The 21,966-nt window shown below is 42.8% G+C and overlaps 1 protein-coding gene across 2 annotated transcripts in view; it reads left to right on the forward strand.

Moving 5' to 3' along the window:
• LOC106612223 (glucocorticoid receptor) overlaps window positions 1-21,966 on the forward strand; it is an 86,430-nt gene that overhangs the window by 10,642 nt on the left and 53,822 nt on the right. The gene's annotated exons all lie outside the window — the stretch shown is intronic.

Genomic DNA, 21,966 nt, shown 5'->3' on the forward strand with positions numbered 1-21,966 from the left:
GCTTAACTATTTATCTGCACATGGAATTGTATTACTATTTTTTACTATTTCTTTTTCTAATGTTTACAGGAAAATGCCACGGGCACTATCTGATGTGTGGAGACATTTCACTGCAGCTAATGTAGACGGAAAAGCTGTGTACATTTGCAAATACTGTGCCAAATCATATGTGAAGAATGCAACAAAGATGCAGAATCATCTGACCGTGCATAAAGTTCCCTCAGCGCTCACAAGTAACCTCTGACAAAAGTCCCTCTACTTCGATTCGAGGGGAAAATTATGAATCAGACACCTTATCGATAGCAGCAGCTCATGGTCCTCCTGGAATCAGAAGTTTTTTTGACTCAATGGAGGAATGTAGTCAGAGAAATGCTCATGAATGTCTTGCTTGAGCTGAGTATGCAACTGGTTCACCTCTGATGCTCACAGACAATGTGTATTGGAAGAGATTTCTGAATGTTCTTCACCCAGCAGACACCCCTCCAACCAGACATGCTTTATCTATTCATTTGCTGGATGCAGAGCTCAACAGAGTTCAAGTGAAGGTCAAGCAAATCATAGAGAAAGCAGAATGTATTGCAATCATCTCTGATGTTCGTGGGCAAGGAATAATTAATTACATAATTTCCACCCCTCAACCAGTATTCTACAAGAGCACAGACACAAGGGACAACAGACACACCGGTCTCTACATTGCAGATGAGCTGAAGGCAGTCATCAATGACCTTGGACCACAGAAGGTATTTGCACTGGTGAAAGACAATGCTGCGAACATGAAGGCTGCTTGGTCTAAAGTGGAGGAGTCCTACCCTCACAACACACCCATTGAGTCTGCTCCTCAAGGACATCATGGCACTGAAAACAATGGATACACTACAAGAGAGCCAAGGAAATGGTTAGGTATGTGAAGGGTCATCAAGTTATAGCAGCAATCTACCTCACCAAGCAAAGTGAGAAGAATAAGAGCACCACATTGAAGCTGCCCAGCAGCACCCGTTGGGGTGGTGTTGTCATCATGTTTGACAGTCTCCTGGAGGGGAAGGAGTCTCTCCAAGAGATGGCCATACCACAGTCTGCCTATTTATGGGCAGCCCCATCAAGAGGATCCTCCTGGATGATGTATTTTGGGAGAGAGTGGTAAGCAACCTGAAACGTATAGCAGTAGTCATTGCACAGATTGAGGGAGACAATGCCATCCTGTCTGAGGTTCTGACTCTGCTTGCAGATGTAAGAGAACAAATCTGTACTGCCCTGCCCACTTCACTGTTGCTCCAAGCAGAGGAAACTGCAGTTCTGAAATACATCAAAAAGCGTGAAGACGTATGCCTGAAGCCCATACACGCCACAGGGCAAAAATGTTGGACACCAAGTATGCTGGCAAGAGCATCCTGCCTGGTGCAGAGATCAACAAGGCCTATGGTGTCATAACTACCATGTCTCGCCCACCGTGGCCTGGATGAGGGCAAGGTTCTTGGCAGTCTGGCGAAGTACACTTCCAAGCAAGGGCTTATGGAAGTTGTGCCAACATATCTCATCAGCCACCTGGTGGAAGGGACTTTGTGGATCTGAGGCTCTCTCCCCTGTTGCCTCATCATCCTCCAAATCCCACCAACATCAGCCGCCTCAGAGCGCAACTGGTCCTTGTTTGGGAACACACACCAAAGCACGCATCAGGCTGACCAATACAAGGGTTGAAAAATTGGTGGCCATCCGGGCAAATTTTTGGCTTTTTGAGCCTGACAACGAGCCATCCTCAACAAGTTTGGAAAGTGACAGTGAAGATGAGTCCTCAGAGTCTGATGTTCAAGAGGTGGACATTGAGGAGGTCCAGGGAGAAGACATGGAAGCCTGAGAGGAAGACAACCAAAGCTTTAGTTTCTAGACTATCATTTTACATATGTATGGTGAAGACGATTTTGGGAGATGCGATGGGTCATTCAATATTCCCCTTTTTTTTTGTTCAGTGAAATCATCCCATGTGAAGAGTCAACTCATTTCATTAAAGTTCAATTCAACTAAATAGTTTTTTTTATTTATTTTGGAAGGATTTAATCATTTGTAAATATGTCTATAAGGTAAAATGTTTATGTTTCTGTCTCCATATGATATTGTAAATCTATCCAATGCAAAAAACATTTACATTTAAATGGTATTAATTTGCATATATTTCTGTTAATTCCCATATATTCCCGTTAATTCCCACGGAAACTTTCCACCTTTGAATATTCCCCAAAATGTGCAACCCTTGGGTGGTGTCACAGTGTTATGTTGAAAACTGTGGAATAGAACTAGTGTACAGGGCAGCCAGGGCAGGGGAGATTTCTGGAACATATTACTGACAGTGGGATTCAAGGAATATTCTTAGAGCTCCTCCTTGGTTTTTGAACATGTCAAGGCAACTCTGTCCAGTCAGTTACTGAACTGGAGACGGTTAGAGATTATCCTAGTGTTTTTTTTTTTTTTTTTTTTCAAATTTTTATTTTGCATGTATCAACATGCCCTAAAACACTTGTGCAGGGGAATGAAATATCACAGATGAATATTTTAGACGCTTTCAGTCACCAGCCTAATAAATGTTATCTTGTCTTATCTTTTCAGCAGAGCTATTGCCTCTAAAGCGATAGATAGTAGAAAGTGGGTCATGTGTTTCTGTGATACCATAATGTTGTCTTACCGCAGGCATTAGAAATGTTTTCTAAATAATCGCCACATTTCAGTCTGTGATCTCAAAAGGCACACTATTCCACAGTCTGGTCAAAAGTAAAGTAGTGCACTATATAGGGAATCGGCTACCATTTGGAACACGTGTATATAGTTACGGTACAGTAGACCACTGTCATAAAGGGCTCTGGGGACTAGAGGACACAATCAGTGTCTATATAGGCCTAGGCCCAGCTAGGGGAATTCCACTTTAACCTCACAGAGACATGTCATTGTTACATTCACATCTAGGGGCCTGTTCTACTACACAGTTGCTTTGTCTGCCTACTCTCTGTTTTCTTAATTACAGATACAGTAATACTAGTATAGACTAGTTGTTATATGCAGTAATGTCTACAGTAACACTAGTATAGACTAGTTATTATTGGTGATGCACTGATATTACATTTTTGTCCGATACCGATATTTTCCTTGCCAAAGAAAGAACGATACCGATAACTGATATTTAACATTGCAGCGGCCTTTTTAAGCATTGTAGTAGAATTAAATAGTTAACACACATGGACGCAGCGGTCTAAGGCACTGCATCTCAGTGCAAGAGGTGTCACTACAGTCCCTGGTTCGAATCCAGACTGTATCATATACGGCCGTGATTGGGACTCCCATAGGGCGGCGCACAATTGGCCCAGCGTCGTCCGGGGTAGGCCGTCATTGTAAATAAGAATTTGTTCTTAACTGACTTGCTTAGTTAAATAAAGGTTGCACACACACACACATTATTTTGTTGTCATTTACGTTGGCATTTATGTATGTCCCCATTACCAGTAAAACAATCAAAACCTATTTCTTTCACTTACTTGCTGTGCTGTTTCGTTGTTCAGTCATTTCATTCTCAACCAGGATTTATTTTCCTATTGAACGCCGTTTGGGTCTTTGCTATGGGAAGCCGTTTGGGTCTTTGCTATGGGAAGCCGTTTGGGTCTTTGCTATGGAAAGCCGTTTGGGTCTTTGCTATGGGAAGCCGTTTGGGTCTTTGCTATGGGAAGCCGTTTGGGTCTTTGCTATGGGAAGCCGTTTGGGTCTTTGCTATGGGAAGCCGTTTGGGTCTTTGCTATGGGAAGCCGTTTGGGTCTTTGCTATGGGAAGCCGTTTGGGTCTTTGCTATGGAAAGCCGTTTGGGTCTTTGCTATGGGAAGCCGTTTGGGTCTTTGCTATGGGAAGCCGTTTGGGTCTTTGCTATGGGAAGCCGTTTGGGTCTTTGCTATGGGAAGCCGTTTGGGTCTTTGCTATGGGAAGCCGTTTGGGTCTTTGCTATGGGAAGCCGTTTGGGTCTTTGCTATGGGAAGCCGTTTGGGTCTTTGCTATGGGAAGCCGTTTGGGTCTTTGCTATGGGAAGCCGTTTGGGTCTTTGCTATGGGAAGCCGTTTGGGTCTTTGCTATGGGAAGCCGTTTGGGTCTTTGCTGTGGGAAGCCATTTGGTTCTTTGCTGTGGGAAGCCGTTTGGGTCTTTGCTGTGGGAAGCCGTTTGGGTCTTTGCTGTGGGAAGCCATTTGGTTCTTTGCTATGGGAAGCCGTTTGGGTCTTTGCTATGGGAAGCCGTTTGGGTCTTTGCTGTGGGAAGCCATTTGGTTCTTTGCTGTGGGAAGCCGTTTGGGTCTTTGCTGTGGGAAGTCATTTGGTTCTTTGCTATGGGAAGCCGTTTGGGTCTTTGCTATGGGAAGCCGTTTGGGTCTTTGCTATGGGAAGCCGTTTGGGTCTTTGCTATGGGAAGCCGTTTGGGTCTTTGCTATGGGAAGCCGTTTGGGTCTTTGCTATGGGAAGCCGTTTGGGTCTTTGCTATGGGAAGCCGTTTGGGTCTTTGCTATGGGAAGCCGTTTGGGTCTTTGCTATGGGAAGCCGTTTGGGTCTTTGCTATGGGAAGCCGTTTGGGTCTTTGCTATGGGAAGCCGTTTGGGTCTTTGCTATGGGAAGCCGTTTGGGTCTTTGCTATGGGAAGCCGTTTGGGTCTTTGCTATGGGAAGCCGTTTGGGTCTTTGCTGTGGGAAGCCATTTGGTTCTTTGCTGTGGGAAGCCGTTTGGGTCTTTGCTATGGGAAGCCGTTTGGGTCTTTGCTGTGGGAAGCCATTTGGTTCTTTGCTATGGGAAGCCGTTTGGGTCTTTGCTATGGGAAGCCGTTTGGGTCTTTGCTGTGGGAAGCCATTTGGTTCTTTGCTGTGGGAAGCCGTTTGGGTCTTTGCTGTGGGAAGCCATTTGGTTCTTTGCTATGGGAAGCCGTTTGGGTCTTTGCTATGGGAAGCCGTTTGGGTCTTTGCTGTGGGAAGCCGTTTGGGTCTTTGCATGTCAAAAAAGACACACGTCATATAACACTATTTGACGTGTCGAATAAGCTTGTTGACCAATCAGGACCTGAATATGACTGCACATCACACAATAATTTAACACGTTCATACATTTTTTAACGTAGTTATTACACATTGATTGCACTGTCACAATGATTCAACGATACGTATGCTATGATGCTGGTAAAGTTGTCTAGCGCACCTACGGTGCTGGTCATTAAAATAAAAAAAGCTAGCTAGCTCATGGATGCAAACAATGTTCTTCCCCAAAAACATAGCAAAATTACATCTGTTTCAGTAGCTATAGTTGGCTAGCTAAATATATAGCTAGGTGTCGTCATCATCAAAAATAACCTTAATTTATAAGACCGTTCTTATTTGGTTAATGGTGGTCGGACCCATCTATGTGAAGCTAGCCACAATAGTGGACTTTGCGGCTAGCCTTCAAAATAAAAGTATATCATTGACAGTGATGCAAATGAATACAAATAGTAGAATTATGCCATAATTGAATAGATCATGCTAAATGAGGTTGGAATGTTTTATAAAATCACCAAAAAACAATTAGTTAATTTGACATCTGAAATCGCACTGGATGTACTATACTTTAGAATTGCTTTGGGGGCATACTTATTTTACTGTACAGCCTTACCTATGGGACTCTGAAACAACGGAATTGAGCCACATTTATTGTCAACCTATGTGTATTGAACACTATTCCAGATGAAAAACAATACTGCGTGGATGTTTTGGAGTTTGATAACACTGAGGAGGACGTTGGGGAAAAAAAATATATTGTGTATTTAGACTGATACCCCATTTCATTGATCCCCAATCCTTAGGTAAAGCTGTACAGTGCAATATGAATGTCAATACACACAATAGGCTGACTGGGGAGAAGATTTCACACAGTCACAGTCCCGCAATAACAGCTGCAACGCTAATATTTGCATAAACTCTTCAGTTGTGTTCTGTGGGTGTCACAGTAGACTGATACCCCATTTCATTAATTCACATTCCAACCATGTTTTAACATTATCTAGTCTAAATATTGCATGATTCCACCAATTGTAACCTTCTGTATCACTTTCAAAGAGGTACTTTTATTTTGAAGGCAAACCTGCAAATTCCGCTATTACGCCTAATCCTTATTGTGGCTAGCTTCACAACATATAACCCGGTCCAGTCGAGCATCACTAGCCAGATGAAGCTAGCTGGCTGCTTATATTGTTATCTTTGGGCAACAGGGTTAAGTAGCTGGCAAGCTATTTATTTTCATGAACTGAAAACAGTATGATCATTACACAGGTGCACCTTATGTTGGACAATAAAAGGCTACTCTAAAATGTACAATTGGTATGCTGAGGGAGCGTACAATTGGTATGCTGAATTTAATGTTAATTTCTCTACCGTAAGCCGCCTCCAACGCCATTTTAGAGAATTTGGCAGTACGTCCAACTGGCCTCCCAACCGCACACCATGTGTAACCACGCCAGCCCAGGACTTCCACATCCAGCTTCACTTGCGGAATTGTCTGAGACCAGCCACCCAGACAGCTGATAAAACTGTGGGGTTTCACAACGGAAGAATTTCTGCACAAACCGTCAGAAACAGTCTCAGGGAAGCTCATCTGCGTACTCATCGTCCTCACCAGGGTCTTGACCTGACTGCAGTTCGGCGTCGTAACCGACTTCAGTGGGAAAATGCTCACCTTCAATGGCCAATGGCATGCTGGAGAAGTGCGCTCTTCGGATGAATCTCGGTTTCAACTGTACCGGGCAGATGGCAGACAATGAGCGTGGTGTGGGCGAGCGGTTTGCTGATGTCAATGTTGTGAACAGAGTACCCCATGGTAGTGGTGGGGTTATGGTATGGGCAGGCATAAGCTACGGCCAACGAACACAATTGCATTTTATCTATGGCAATTTGAATGCACAGAGATACTGTGACGAGATCTTGAGGCCCATTGTTGTGCCATTCATCCGCCGCCATCACCTCATGTTTCAGCATGTTAATGCACGGCCCCATGTCTCAAGGATCTGTACACAATTCCTGGAAGCTGAAATGTACCAGTTCCATGGCCTGCATACTCACCAGACATGTCACCCGTTGAGCATGTTTGGGTTGCTCTGAATCGACTTGCGAACTGGAACATGCTGTTGTACAATTTTGCACAGCCATTGAAGAGGAGTGCGACAAAATTCCACAGGCCACAATCAACATCCTGATCAACTCTATGTGAAAGAGATGCATGTGGCAAATGGTGGTCACACCAGATACTGACTGGTTTTATCATCCACTCCCCTACCTTTTTTTTTAAGGTTTCAAGTTTTAATGTCACAAGTAAAGTGAAATGGCTTTCTTGCAAACTCAAAACCCAACAATGCGATAATCAATAACAATGTATTATTAGAAAGAAAAACCTACTTAACTGTATTGTTAGTTGCTAGGCCTATTCCACTTCTTCTCATAAAGCCCCAAGCTTGTTTCAGACCAAGTGTAAATGTACTATCAACCCAAGTTAGTACCATGTCATTGTTAGTTTGAGGCCTCAATGCTTTCCTTGATGACTTTACCTAGCTAGCTGCAGTCAAACACTAGTCTGAGTTTCAGGCTGTGTCTGAAAATGTTACTGGCTGTCAAATTCTTGTTCTCCGTCTTTGTCTCCTCGATTCCTCCCAAAGCTAATTTTGAGAGGAATTAGCACTCTGACCTCCAATGAGCTTTGAGAATAATTGAGGAAACCGAGGACGGGGGAAGCAAGGATTTGACACCAAGTAGTAATGTATTCAGACAGACCTTGTATCAGCTGTGTCCCAAACACCCTATTCCCTATATAGTGCACTACTTTTGGCCAGAGCCCATTAAGGAAGTAGTGCACTATATAGGGAATAGAGAGCCATTTAGAACATTGCCCTAGTCTGAGGCTGACAGGAAGTATCTGGTCTTGTGGGCACATCCTCCTGGCCTGGTCCACCAGTTGCATGATGCCAGAAATTAACACCAGAGGTTGATTGCTCCGTCTGACAGACATGGGTTCAAATAATATGAAATTGTTCCACTACCTTGAGTGTTTGCTATAGCCTGGCTAGATTGCCAGGTGGGCGGAGTTTGCATTTAGGAGACTTTTCCATTAGTTCTAGTTCAACAGGCAAACTCAATCAAGCACAGATAAAGTATTTGAAATTATTCATAATATTATTTGAACCCACCCGGGTTTGACTTCACTGTATGAGTGATGTGACTGCTGTCAATACAAGCCCAGCCTACAGGATAGGGGTTGAGGTTTGAGGTGTTGACTACAGTCAAAGCCCAGCCTACAGGATAGGGACTGGGGTTGGGGGTTGAAGTGTAGTTAGGAGGTAGGTGGTTAGAGACCAGTGGATAAAGCCTATGTGGGATGAATGAGTCGGCTTACATATAATATGCTATTGATTGATTTATTAATTATTATTATTAGGCTTAATAATGTTGACTTTAACTACTCACACATAGTGTTTTCGGGAAGTATTCAGACCCTTTGACTTTTTCCACATTTTGTTACGTTACAGCCTTATTCTAAAATGGATTCAAATTGTTTTTCCCCCCTCATCAATCTCTACACAATACCCCATAATGACAAAGCAAAAAATGTTTTTTGTTTTGATGCAAATGTATAAAAAAATAAAACCAATTTTTTTACACAAGTTTTCAGACCCTTTACTCAGTACTTTGTTGAAGCACCTTTGGCAGCGATTACAGCCTTGAGTCTTCTTGGGTATGACACTACAAACTTGGCACAACTGTATTTGGGGAGTGTCTCCCATTCTTCTCTGGAAATCCTCTTAAGCTCTGTCAGTTTGGATGGGGAGTGCTGCTGCACAGCTATTTTCAGGTCTCTGAGACGTTCGATCGGGTTCAAGTTTGGGCTCTGGCTGGGCCACTCAAGGACATTCAGAGACTTGTCCCGAAGCCACTCCTGCGTTGTCTTGGCGGTGTGCTTCGGGTCGTTGTCAAATCAAATCAAATCAAATCAAATTTATTTTTATATAGCCCTTCGTACATCAGCTGATATTCTCAAAGTGCTGTACAGAAACCCAGCCTAAAACCCCAAACAGCAAGCAAAGCATGTGAAAGAAGCACGGTGGCTAGGAAAAACTCCCTAGGAAAAACTCCCTAGAAAGGCCAAAAACCTAGGAAGAAACCTAGAGAGGAACCAGGCTATGAGGGGTGGCCAGTCCTCTTCTGGCTGTGCAGGGTGGATATTAAAACAGAACATGGTCAAAATGTTAAAATGTTAAAATGTTCATAAATGACCAGCATGGTCAAATAATAATAATCATAGTAGTTGTCGAGGGTGCAACAAGCACGTCCGGTGAACAGGTCAGGGTTCCATAGCCGCAGGCAGAACAGTTGAAACTGGAGCAGCAGCACGGCCAGGTGGACTGGGGACAGCAAGGAGTCATCATACCAGGTAGTCCTGAGGCATGGTCCTAGGGCTCAGGTCCTCCGAGAGAAAGACAGAAAGAGAGAAAGAGAGAATTAGAGAGAGCATATTTAAATACACACAGGACACCGGATAAGACAAGAGAAATACTCCAGATGTAACAGACTGACCCTAGCCCCCCGACACATAAACTACTGCAGCATAAATACTGGAGGCTGAGACAGGAGGGATCAGAAGACACTGTGGCCCCATCCGATGATACCCCCGGACAGGGCCAAACAGGCAGGATATAACCCCACCCACTTTGCCAAAGCACAGCCCCCACACCACTAGAGGGATGTCTCCAACCACCAACTTACCGTCCTAAGACAGGGCCGAGTATAGCCCACAACGATCTCCGCCATGGCACAACCCAAGGGGGGGGGGGGGGCGCCAACCCAGACAGGAAGACCACGTCAGTGACTCAACCCACTCAAGTGACGCACCCCTCCCATGGACGGCATGGAAGAACACCAGTAGGCCAGTGACTCAGCCTCTGTAAAAGGGTTAGAGGCAGAGAATCCCAGTGGAAAGAGGGGAACCGGCAAGGCAGAGACAGCAAGGGCGGTTCGTTGCTCCAGCCTTTCCGTTCACCTTCACACTCCTGGGCCAGACTATACTTAATCATAGGACCTACTGAAGAGATAAGTCTTCAGTAAAGACTTAAAGGTTGAGACTGAGTCTGCGTCTCTCACATTGGTAGGCAGACCATTCCATAAAAATGGAGCTCTATAGGAGAAAGCCCTACCTCCAGCCGTTTGCTTAGAAATTCTAGGGACAATTAGGAGGCCTGCGTCTTGTGACCGTAGCGTACGTGTAGGTATGTACGGCAGGACCAAATCGGAAAGATAGGTAGGAGCAAGCCCATGTAATGCTTTGTAGGTTAGCAGTAAAACCTTGAAATCAGCCCTTGCCTTAACAGGAAGCCAGTGTAGGGAGGCTAACACTGGAGTAATATGATCAAATTTTTTGGTTCTAGTCAGGATTCTAGCAGCCGTATTTAGCACTAACTGAAGTTTATTTAGTGCTTTATCCGGGTAGCCGGAAAGTAGAGCATTGCAGTAGTCCAGCCTAGAAGTAACAAAAGCATGGATTAATTTTTCTGCGTCATTTTTGGACAGAAAATTTCTGATTTTTGCAATGTTACGTAGATGGAAAAAAGCTGTCCTTGAAACAGTCTTGATATGTTCTTCAAAAGAGAGATCAGGGTCCAGAGTAACGCCGAGGTCCTTCACAGTTTTATTTGAGACGACTGTACAACCATCCAGATTAATTGTCAGATTCAACAGAAGATCTCTTTGTTTCTTGGGACCTAGAACAAGCATCTCTGTTTTGTCCGAGTTTAAAAGTACCTGTTGGAAGGTGAACCTTCGCCCCCAGTCTGAGGTCCTGAGTGCTCTAGAGCAGGTTTTCATCAAGGATCTCTATGTACTTTGCTCCGTTTACATAGGCTGATGTAAAAAGGGCTTTAAATAAATTCCATTGATTGATCTTTCCCTCGATCCTGACTAATCTCCCAGTCCATGCTGCTGAAAAACATCCCCACAGCATGATGCTGCTGCTGCCACCACCATGCTTCACCGTAGGGATGGTGCCAGGTTTCCTCCAGATGTGATGCTTGGCATTCAGATCAGAGTTCATTTTTGGTTTTATCAGGCCAGAGAATCTTGTTTCTCATGATCTGGGTACTTTAGGTGCCTTTTGGCAAACTCCAAGCGGGCTTCCGTCTGACCACTCTACCATAAAGGCCTGATTGGTGGAGTGCTGCAGAGATGGTTGTCCTTCTGACAGGTTCTCCCATCTCCACAGAGGAACTCTGGAGCTCTGTCAGAGTGACCATCGGGTTCTTGGTCACCTCCCTGACCAAGGCCCTTCTCCCCTGATTGCTCGGTTTGGCCGGGCGGCTCTAGGAAGACTCTTTGGTTCCAACTTCTTCCATTTAAGAATGATGTAGGCAACTGTGTTCTTGGGGACCTTCAATGCTGCATACATTTTTTTGGTACCATTCCCCAGATCTGTGCCTCGACACAATCCTGTCTCTTGAGCTCTACGGACAATTCCTTCAACCTCATGGCTTGGTTTTTGCTCTGACATGCACTGTCAACTGTGGGACTTTATATAGACAGGAGTGTGCCTTTCCAAATCATGTCCAATCAGTTGAATTTACCACTGGTGGAGTCTAATCAAGTTGTAGAAACATCTCAAGGATGATCAATGGAAACAGGATGCACCTGAGCTCAATTTCGAGTCTCATAGCAAAGGGTCTGATTACTTATGTAAATAAAATATTTGTTTATTTTTAATAAATAAATGTTTAAAATACAGTTTTTGCTTTGTCTTTATGGGGTATTTGTGTGTGTAGATTGAGGGACACTTTAAAAAAAAATCTATTTTAGGATAAGGCTGTAATAAGACAAAATGTGGAAAAAGTCAAGGGGTCTGAATACATTCCGAATGCACAGAACATAGACCCCAAAAAATTTACAAATTAACATTTACATACATTTCCACAAAATGAATGACATCACACTTGCTCAGAGCAAAATGTTCCCACCATATCCACAACTGATGCTGTTTATAATGCTTGTAACTGCCCCATATGACTTGTTAGGCTGTTTTTGTCTGTAAACAGATTTTTATTTTCAATATTTAAATGAAGTATTTGATTCTTCGATTCTCTTAACGTTGGGTTATCATTTGACTTCTAGTATTTACGTAATAGCTTCTTCAATATAAGTGACACATAGGGTATTGTCCAACCCATTGGGTATCTCACTGCACCCCATATGCCTTGTCTTGAAATATGCAGATAGACGGAAGTAAACTATATTGTAAAACTTCTGACTGCCAGCTTTCTAACTACCCATAACTATTGGACTTTATAGCACTTCCAGAAGGCGTGGATTATTGAGGTATTGTTAGTTTTATACTTAAAATGTGACTTTACTGTTGTGCTGTAGAATTTGTGAATTGTCTCTTATATAATAAATTCTAAACATTAGTTTATGCTGGATTAAGCATACATTTTTGTTAACTGTGATTTCATTACTTATGTTCCAACACTTCTTCCATTTTGTGCCAATATCAGTTATTTTTAAGTCTCCAACAGTTTATTTTATTTTTTCTGAGAGATTGTCAGTTGGATAGGCGCTCTGCACGGGTTTGTATATCTTACCTGTCATATGAACATCCTTTTCTGACTCATAAGATTTCCTCAACTTTGCTCTGAAGTCTAAAAGCTTTCACGTTGAAATGTTGTATAAAACTTTTTTAAGTTGCATATATTTGAAAATGTCTACATTGGTCAGTCTAAAATCGCTTTTGAATTATGTCATGGAAATAATTGTATTTCCTTTTATCAAGTCATTTACGGTTTCTAAGCCTTTTTAGTTTTCCATGTGGGCCAATTTATCGGTGAATTCTGAAAAGCTATCCAAGGATTGTTCCAATGGTGGTGTGTTTTTATGGAGTGATAGAGGTTCTTGTACAATTCGTAAAATGTTAACTAGGAAGTTGTTAATGTTCTTAGCTTTATCCTATGAAAACAGACATGGAAAGATTGTGGGGATGAGCATGCACATCTTCAATATGTACCCAACTATATGTTGCAAGTAAAAGCCCTGGGTGGTGAGTTGATACAATTCCAAATCTGGAAGGTTGAAGGTTAATACCACCCTCAGATTTAGGGACATGTTTGATAATGCTGTGGGTTTGCTTTGCTGCCTTTTAGTACTGGGGGCCTTTAAATGTGTGCAAGAAATCATTAAATCAGCAGATTATCAAGATGTTTTGGAGTGCAATGTTCAACCTAGTGTCCAAAAACTTTCTCTTGAAAGTTGTATGTCTTCCAGTAGGGCAACAGCCCAAAACACACACAAAAAGCATCCTGGAATGGTTCATGAAGAAACGCTGGTCTGTCCTGAAGTGGCCAGTGAAGAGTCCAGATGTAAATCACATTCAAAACCTATGGTGAGAGCTGAAAACAGCAGTTGGAGGGCACCTCTCAAACATTGAAGAATTTAAACAGTTTTCTGCTGAAGAGTGCAGCAAGCTCATTGATGGTTACAAGAAGCATTTGTTGCAGTTATCTTGGCCAAAGGCTTTGCAACCAAGTACGGTCTCCAGGGTGCTAATAATTTGGTCTATGCAATTTTGTTTTTGTTTTTCTAAATTCAAATTGTAAACTTAAGTTTACAAAAATAATGTTGGTTCTGCGATGTTGAAAATCCAATAACCAGGTGTGGAGACAGTTTTATTTATTTTTTCAATTTATTTGAAGAAAAAAATAGGTCATTATTTAAGAAAAGTCAAATCAAATGTTATTTGTCACATGCTTGGTAAACAACAGGTGTAGACTAACAGTGAAATGCTAAATTATGAGAAAAAATAAGTAATAGAAAAAGAATAACACAATGGGTAAGGATAACTTGGCTATATACACGGGGTACCAGTATCGAGCCTATGAGTATGAGGTAATTGAGGTAGATGTAGGTGGGGATAAAGTGACTAGGTAACAGGATAGATAATAAACAGTAACAGCAGCGTATGTGATGAGTCAAAAGAGATTAGTGCAAAAAGGGTCAATGCAGATAGTCCGGGTAACTATTGGTTAACTATTTAACTCATTTAGCAGTCTTATGGCTCGTGGGTAGAAGCTGTTTGGGCTGCTGTTGGTTCCAGACTTGGTGCATTAGTGCTGTGCGGTAGCAGAGAGAACAGTCTATGACATTGGTGGCTGGAGTCTTTGACAATTTTTAGGGCCTTCTTCTGACACCACTTGGTATAGAGGTCCTGGATGGCAGGAAGCTCGGCCCCAGTGATGTACTGGGCCATACGCACTGCCCTCTGTAGCGCCTTGGGGTCGGATGCCAAGCAGTTGCCGTACCAAGTACTTTCAATACCAAGCAGTGACTCAGCCAGTCAAAATGCTCTCAGTGGTGCAGCTGTAGAACCTTTTGAGGATCTGAGGGTCCTTGCTGAATCGTTTCAGCCTCCTGAGGGGGAAGCGGCATCGTGCCTTCTTCACAACTGTGTTGGTGTGTGTGGACCATGATAATTCCTTAGTGATGTGGACACCGAGGAACTTGAATCATTCGACCCGCTCCATTACAGCCCCGTCGATGGGGACGTACTCCGCCCTCCGCTTCCTGTAGTCCACGAACAACTCCTTTGTCTTGTTGAGGGAGAGGTTGTTGTCCTGGCACCATACTGCCAGGCCAATGACCTCCATATAGGCTGTCTCGTCGGTGATAAGGCCAGCCACCGTCGTGTCGTCAGAAAACTTAATGATGTTGCACGCTAGCTTGTCCACTTTGTTCAAATGTTGAAATCAATTTGCCAACCTTATTTTTCAGAATGAGAACGTGTTGCCAGTTCTTTATATAATTGTGTTTTTATGTTTATTGCACATTTATAACACACAGACTAGACAGCTAGTATAACGGTCTTTGGTTAAAATGTTGCTCACGGCGCATGACAAACTGAGCATACATTTTCCAGAATCAATGTTCATTGATACTCCTGTTATAGTAGTGTCTGCTCTGTGCACAATTTGAGGAGTTGAGACACAAAAAGGGTATCATTAGAAAGTTTAACTTCTCAATTACAGTAAAATAATGTCTCAATGTGTTTCGGTGTCCATATGACTAATTCTGTTGGACCAAACCTCAAATTCAATGATCAAGTTGAAACCGCTTGTCAGAGAGGAAGAAGAGATCACTCTTTGTTGTTGTGAGTGGCAGGGGGAGGGGCTTCATGTTTGTAAATGGGAAGGTGCACACAGCACAGAAAGAGCGAAGGAGACGCATCCCAAAAAAATAACATGAGAAAAAGAGGACACAAACACTAATAAAAAAAATATATTAAATAAAATATGAACTTGATTCTTATGATACAGGCATCTGGAATATCGTGCTAAAACATGAATTCGATATATCACCCAGCCCTAGCCTACTCAGCTTTGTCTTACCTTTCTAGCGATTTATATTTGCAGACAATCAATTTTATTGGCCAATGGTAGGTGGTAGTCCATTAAATTGTGTTTAGCTCCCTGGTGGGGACGGATGCTTTATGAATACGGGACCAGAAGGCTAGATGATTTCGGGGTGTTGAGTGTGTGACACCATCTCTAATGTAGGGTGACAGCTAGTGTTGGGCGGTATCCAGATTTTCATATCATCGTACCGTCCTTCTCTCATACCGGGATATACGGTATTATCGGCTTAGTACGCAAGGGGGTGCCAAAAAATGCTAACAAAAGTAGCACAGGTAATAGCACATTTTTATAGATGCTGCTAGCTAAATATGCTAACGATCACAAACAAAAATAAACAAATTGCAAAGATAAGCAATCGTGCTCATAAAGTTACATGTGTATAGGTAGGTGCTACGAATGTCATGTTTGGACATTTACAAGTGAATGTGAACAAGAGACATTGTGCAAATGAACAAAGTTTTGACGCATGCTTGTCTGAAGAAAAAACAGTACTGGCTCTACTGCAGCATGTGTACACGCTGTGTCTGTGTGGAGTCTGGAGTCGCTAGGGCAAGGGGGCTGCCTGCTTTGCTCGGAGAAGTGGGGGGAGGAGAAGACCGGCCGAGAGCTTTGACTTCTCATACACAGCAGAAAGCTAACAGAATATAGTGCCTCGTCAACTTATTAATTCAGCCACTTACTTAGATAACTAACAAGTTACATTTATTTGCATTAATTCAGAATTCTGCTTATGTTTTTCATGCAAATGCAATGTATAGGAAATATCTTGCTGCGTTTTGTAAACACGGATGTAAAATGCTTCTTATTGTAACTTCCTGCTCGGCATCAGACTCATTTTGTGCTTCAGTTGCACTTCTAAACTCGGATGAGAATTCACAAACAGGCATTCTATCAGCAGACAGCCCTCTGACTGATGTGGAGCTACTGTTCTCCATCATTCTATCAGCAGACAGCACTCTGACTGATGTGGAGCTACTGTTCTCCATCATTCTATCAGCAGACAGCACTCTGACTGATGTGGAGCTACTGTTCTCCATCATTCTATCAGCAGACAGCACTCTGACTGATGTAGAGCTACTGTTCTCCATCATTCTATCAGCAGACAGCACTCTGACTGATGTGGAGCTACTGTTCTCCATCATTCTATCAGCAGACAGCACTCTGACTGATGTGGAGCTACTGTTCTCCATTATTCTATCAGCAGACAGCACTCTGACTGATGTGGAGCTACTGTTCTCCATCATTCTATCAGCAGACAGCACTCTGACTGATGTGGAGCTACTGTTCTCCATCATTCTATCAGCAGACAGCACTCTGACTGATGTGGAGCTACTGTTCTCCATCATTCTATCAGCAGACAGCACTCTGACTGATGTGGAGCTACTGTTCTCTGGTACTTTTCTTGGTGTAGCCAGCCTACTTTTCTCTGGTAAAATGCAAGATTCATTTTATGCTACATTCTTTCTATGATATATAATAAACATTAGAAATATGATGACCATGCATTGTTTTTGCAAAAAAATACCTTACTTTTTCATTGTAAGCTCATTTACTTGTGTGGCTGCCATCCAAATAACGTTGTACTTCTGTTGTCATCTGATGAAAATGAAGCTATTTTCTGCTGAATGTGTTGCATTCATTTATTTTCTGTGATGAAAAACTGTAGGTGCATGTCACTGATCACTCTATTGAAGCAATAAAAAACACAGTTGACTTTCAATATACAACACGACTTCCTGTCAATAATACCCAGCTGGACTCACCTGCTCCAGCTTTCTCCTGTTGTGCTATTTACAAACAAACACGTGACTGTCTCAACTGTTCTGGGGAACTATGGTAAACTTCATCATGTAAATTAATGTGACAGGAGACATGAAGAACGTAATCTGTTATATCTCCTGACTTATCGCACAAGTGGACTGCAGGTATTTACTTAAAAAGTAGCTACAAATATGAAAATATATTAAAAAACTTATAAGAAATAGTTTCAACCGTAATAAAAAACCATCCCGTGGCTATTTCCAAATACCCCGGTAAATGGCATATACGGTATACCGCCCAAGCCTAGCGAGCGCAGCTCTAACTAGGAACAGATGGACGAGACACAAGATAGGTCTTGTCTTCCATTTACATCTGGGTTTAATCACGCTTGTGTGCGTGTGTCTCTCTGTCTGTGTATCTGATGAGTAGGAGTGAGTATGGTTTCATTTGTGTGCCTGTTTGCCTGCGGTGACGTGTGTCTCAACCTGTGTGACATTTTAGCGGCTTGCTGTTAGCTGAGCCCCAGCCCTCTTCCTCCAAGCTTGGCCCCAGGTCATCATACTCTCCTCTGCCTTCTCACGCAACACTGCTGAACTGCAGGCACAGCAGACACTGATGGACTGGGCCTGGCTCGGAACTCTGTGGGTGCGTTCCAGGTTTACTTCATTGCAGCCGCAGCTAATTGATAATATCATATTCATGCGAGTTCAATTCCTCCAGAGATGTTTTTTTTTCTCACTTCGTCAGGTGTAATGAAATCAGCTGTGGTAAAGACGGTCTGGAACACACCCTTTTAAGTAAGCTTGGCCTCAGGGTTTGGTCTCTTCGTCTGTCTGTCATGAGGCTGTAGTACGGAACCCTCTGGAAAGCATCCACAATGCACCCTGCATGTAGTTTTGGCCTCAGGGTTGGTGTTGTTTCTAGATTTCTCAGTCATTAGCTGTTTACAAGCTGGCACTAATACCTAATGAAACACTGGTCTCTCATCTCTGTTTTGATTCTTAATCTTTTCTGGGAAATGACTTCATGCCACACCCTTATACCCTGTGACTCAGCTGTTTGAAATTGCACCCTATTCCCTATATAGTACACTACTTTGGACCCTGTTAAAAGCCATTTTACATCAGCAGCAGGGGTCACATTAGCTTTCAGAAATTTGCATTTTCAAAATGCAGACTGATAAAAAAAAAAACATCTGCCTTTTTAAGCCACTTCACCTGCATTTTATATTGAACGTCAACATTTTTTTTTTCTTCAACAGAGTGAACAGGGGCGTGCAACTATAGTTTTACTTCACACAACACAAATGAATGCATTGCATTCGGCAGAAAATATCTTTGCGTTTCATCAAATGACAGCAGAAGTGCAACGCTATTTGGCTAGCAACCACACACACAAGTAAATTAGCTTACAATTTGTATTTATTATGGATCCATATTAGTTCCCGCCAAGGCAGCAGCTACTCTTCCTGGGGTTTATTATGGATCCCCATTAGTTCCTGTCAAGGCAGCAGTTACTCTTCCTGGGGTCCGGCAAAATTTGAAACACATTACAATACATTCATTACAGAATTCACAACACACTGTGTTCCCTTAGGCCCATACTTCACTACCACATATCTACAACACAAAATCCATGTGTACGTGTGTGTAAAGTGCGTATGTTATCACGTGTGTGTGTGTATGCATGCGTCTGTGTTTGTGTTGCTTCACAGTCCCCAGTGTTCCATAAGGTGTATTTTTATCCGTTTTTTTTAAATCTGATTCTACTGCTTGCATCAGTTACTTGATATGGAACAGAGTTTTATGTAGTCAGGGCTCTCTGGAGTACTGTGTGCTTCCCATAGTCTGTTCTGGACTTGGGGACTGTGAAGAGATCTCTGGTGGCATGTCCAGTGGGGTATGCATGGATGTCTGAGCTGTGTGCTAGACGTTTAAACGGACAGCTCGGTGCTTTCAACATGTTTGGGTAGGCTTTAATAGTCACTGTGGGTACAGCATCTCCTATACATTTCCTGATGAAGGCTATATACAGGGGGTACCGGTACCGTACAATAAGAAGCATTTTAAACCTTTGTTTACAAAACGCAGCAAGATATTTTTTCTGCGTTTTTATCTTTCCTGTGTTATTGGGTCCAGATTGTCACAAAGTGCTTTTAAAGATATTCTCCGTAGAACTTCAAAGAGCATTCAATGCAGAGGCAGAAGCATGTTGTGTGTTTGTGTTACAGGTTTTGGTTTTTCCATTTATGTTTTGAGGTTGCACGTTTAGCACATAGGACGCACCGATTGGTGTCACCTCGTTAGTCAGTATTTGTTACACCTGTGCTGGCTTGTCCTTTTCTTTAGTCCGAATGTGTTTCACCTGTTTTGTTTTGTTCCATAGTCGTTTTTCGGAGGCAAACCTCAGTGGGCATCCATGACGGCTGTCTCTTAGAGCCTCTTACTAGTGGTTTTGCCAACTTTCAGTGGGCACCCACACGGGTGCTTTTCAGAAGCCCTTTCTGTTTTGTTTAGGTTGTTTTAAAGTGATTTTTTTTATTAGTTCCCTTTTTTGTTGTGTGACATTTTGAGTTTGTGTTGTGGGAACGTAACAGTTTGGCACCCTTGGTTCAGTTTGGAAGGTTTAGTGATGGGTCAATAGACCTATTGTCTGTGCCTTGTCTTGTTAAAGCCACACCCTCGTTGTGAATTTGTAAGTTGTTTGTTTGATGGGTTGTCTGGTTAGTGTGGTGTATGATTAACATAACATATTGTCTTTTTCTTATGAAATTCTCTCCCTAATTGGACACTTATTATTTGTGTCACAAACATGACATGACCTGCTTGTTGACAAGGAAGTGATTGAATAGTCTGCATAGCAACACCTTACTATTCATTTCCATTTAAAAGATAGACTTATTTACATCCCCGGTCATCCTCTAGTGCCAAAGCCAAGCCTTTATTGCTTGTAATAGATACTGTATTTATGACAAATAATCTCTCCTTACATAAAACCACAGTGTGACTCCAAACCACATATCGTATGTCTGTTAGAGAGGCCTTTGTACTATGAATGTCTAATATAAGGGATTAAACGCAGCGTTAATGATTTTCCCGCTTGTTTTGACGATATACAGAAGAGTTCATTTATATCATATGGCCATAAAACTTCAACTCTATCCACTCCTTATCCTGCTACTACTAACTCCCCAGTCCGTGAACTCCCATGTGGGTATGTGGGTGGGTGTGTGTGTGTGTGTGTGTCATGGAGAGTGTGTGTCACGGAGAGTGAGTGTCATGGAGAGTTGTTGATTTCACTGTCTTGGACCAATTTTTTTTTTGGGGTGGTATCATATGATGGCATAGACAGACCATTTGATGTTTTTGTGGGTCTTAATCCAAACATTGTTCATTCACTAAGACTAGACTATGCCTTTTTTTGCTGTCAGGTTATTATGGATACCCAGGCATGTTGACTAGCCCACTACCTTCAGTTAGCACCACAGAAGAGCCTTAATCTCTCACTGCAGCAGACCTGTATGAGACAGTTGTTTCCTATGTGTATAAGCAGTTAGGAATCATTTTGTGGGGGGGTGTAATTTCCCCATATGCAAATTATGTGAATTTTCTATGTGTCCCAAATGACACCCTTTTCCCTACATAGTGCACTACTTTTGACCAGAGCCCTATGATCCCTGGGCAGAAGTAGTGCACTAAATAGGGAATAGGGTACCATTTAGGTCGTACTGCTAGTCTACGTGGTTCCGCTCAGCTGGTTACCAGGAGCAGATGGTTGGAGTATGGTGCTGGCTCCTGGCAACACCTTGCCTGACCACTCACCCTGAATGTAATTCCACTGCTCTATCTATCGCTCCATACATTCAGTCTGAAACTGCTATCCTGGAAGTTGTTTGTGCTGAAGTCAAAATGAGGGGCGTTGTACAAAACAAACTCATTAGTGATTGGATCGTCTCTAACCAGTCAGAATATTAAAGCCAACGACGAGATTCATGATTAGTGTAGGCCGTCTCTAGCCCAATCCATCAGTTTCTGGGACCAATCAGAATGTTTGCACCAATGTTTGCATTCTATAAGACGTCGGGAAGGAAAGTAAATCCAGACTCCAGAGCGATGTTGATGTGTTGTCAGGCTATGCAGCAGCAGGGTTGTGGGTTTGATTCCTAAGGAGGCTACATATGTGGCTTTGGATAAAGTGTCCTGCAGCATTTTAATTTTCCGGACATTTGTGAAATTTAACTGACCCATATGCATTGGGTACATAACCTGATTAGGGGGTCCACCCACGGTGTTCAGAATAATTAACCCTATTAGGGCGTTCACCCACGGTGTTCAGAATAATTAACCCTATTAGGGCGTCCACCCACGGTGTTCAGAATAATTAACCCCATTAGGGCGTCCACCCACGGTGTTCAGAATAATTAACCCCATTAGGGCGTCCACCCATGGTGTTCAGAATAATGAACCCTATTAGGGCGTCCACCCACGGTGTTCAGAATAATTAACCCTATTAGGGCGTCCACCCACGGTGTTCAGAATAATTAACCCGATTAGGGCGTCCACCCACGGTGTTCAGAATAATTAACCCTATTAGGGCGTCCACCCACGGTGTTCAGAATAATTAACCTGATTAGGGCGTCCACCCACGGTGTTCAGAATAATTAACCCGATTAGGGCGTCCACCCACGGTGTTCAGAATAATTAACCCGATTAGGGCGTCCACCCACGGTGTTCAGAATAATTAAC

This window comes from Salmo salar, chromosome 09 (genome assembly GCF_965601325.2).
Source record: "Salmo salar chromosome 09, fSalSal1, whole genome shotgun sequence".
Lineage (NCBI taxonomy): Eukaryota > Metazoa > Chordata > Actinopteri > Salmoniformes > Salmonidae > Salmo > Salmo salar.